General features: G+C 32.2%; 1 protein-coding gene across 1 annotated transcript in view; it reads left to right on the forward strand.

The window, feature by feature from the left end:
• Positions 1–1,984, forward strand: part of LOC106530764 (signal peptide, CUB and EGF-like domain-containing protein 1) — a gene marked incomplete at its 5' end in the record, with an annotated part of 57,311 nt that overhangs the window by 50,101 nt on the left and 5,226 nt on the right.

Consider the following 1,984-nt stretch of genomic DNA (forward strand, 5'->3'; position numbering starts at 1 on the left):
AGTGATGTAAATGTAATATTTTCTACATATAGGTAAAATTAATCACTGCAATGAAATAAGTTTGTCTGTTTTTGTCACTTTTACGGTGCATTGCATCAACCAAAAAAGGAAGTGTCACCAAAGTGAAACATAAATTTGTGGATCTGTGTTTGATTGCTCTGGCTGACTTTCTCAAGGACCAGGATGTGTGAAACAAAAATCTGAATTATGGAACTGAAATTGAAAGTCGTCAAACTAAATTTTTAATAAACCAAAATACAGTTTCAAAGCAAATTAATTCAAATTCAAAACTTTAAATTCGGTTTTAAACCACTAAAATCAGTTTCAATTTAGTAAAATTCATTGTCAAACCAGTGCATTAAATTTCAAATTATGCACATTCAGATTCAATCTGAGCAATTCAAATTCAATTCCTGCTGGCACAAGATTGATCCCATAACTTTCACCCTTTCACACACACTAACACATACTGTATACATTCATATATCAGAGACCATGGGTTGAATTAGCTTGAATTAGCTTTACAAYAATTAGCTTTAGCTTTACAAGCTTTCATTTTGTTTCCTCCTAAAATGTGCTTTAATTGCCCTGTAAGACCTCATTTAGTAATAACAGCGTGTTATGTATTTATGCAATAAAATCAGGCTTCAAAATGTAATAAACTCATGCTAAAACCGCATTATGTAATAATTGATGCAAAATGTAATAAAAGTCTTCAAAACATTTTGTAATAACGTTCTTACATGTTGCAGCAATTGTTGCAAAATGTGGTGGTGTAACAATCTGGTGCATTATGTAATAAGCAATCAAAAACCAGTATTTCTGTTCATCCTAATCAATATACTTGTAATAACTGTCATGTTGCAAATACTACATAATTAAATCTTTAGAACTTTGGTCAATAAATACCGAACTTCTCATCTTTATTTACATTTTCAAATTTACAGTCCTGATCCCTGTTACAGAAATTATTCCACTTTGTAGACAACTCTCAAAATATATCTAAAAGTTAGTTGTACATGTCAACACCTTCAGATGTTTACCAGTATAATGTGCCTTAAAAATCTGTAATTTTTGTAAAAAAACAAAAACTGTTTCCATCACACGCGGGGGTGGGGGTGCAGGTGGACCATCAGCCACGGCCATGTATCAGAAGGAAATGAGGGTTGAAGAACTTGTTTCTAGCAACAGAGTGGGTTGGAAGTGAATATTTGATGTTAATAATAGTTTTTAACGTCCTACAGGCTCTGACATGTTGAATAAATTAGAAACTAAGTTTTTGAAAGATTCCGTAAAACATGAAAACAATCAGTGAGATTGCTCATTACATCCATATACACAAGAATTTGACTGAAAATGCGAATAAAAGATGAGAAGTTCGGTGTTTATTGACCAAAGTTATAAAGATTTAATTGTGTAGTACAGCATTTGCAACATGACAGTTATTACAAGTATATTGATTAGACAGAAATACAGGTTTTTGATTGTTTATTACATAATGTACCAAATTATTACATTACCACATTTTGTAACAATTGCCGCAAAATGTAATAACGTTATTACATAATGCGTTAAAGACTTTTATTACATTTTGTGTCAGTTATTACATAATGCGGTTTTAGCGCGAGTTTATTACATTTTGAAGCCTGATTTTATTACATTAATACATAATACGCTGTTATTACAAAATGAAGTCTTACACACCCTTCATTGATGTCTGACAAATCCAGTAAAGGTTTCACCAGACAAAACTTGGTTTTAAATATTCTACCATTACTGTAGAGCAGGGCTATTCAACTAAATTGCTCCGGGGGCCACAGTTACTGCCGGTCAAGAGCTGAGGGGCCGAACATCCAGCAATTAAAGTTATTATGTAAATAAATAGAATAGAATAGAATTCAACTTTATTGTCATTGCACCGTCACAAGTACAAGCAACGAAATGTAGTTTGCATCTATCCAGAAGTGCTATACAGGGTATAATA

Source organism: Austrofundulus limnaeus, unplaced genomic scaffold (assembly GCF_001266775.1).
Source record: "Austrofundulus limnaeus strain Quisiro unplaced genomic scaffold, Austrofundulus_limnaeus-1.0 Scaffold556, whole genome shotgun sequence".
Lineage (NCBI taxonomy): Eukaryota > Metazoa > Chordata > Actinopteri > Cyprinodontiformes > Rivulidae > Austrofundulus > Austrofundulus limnaeus.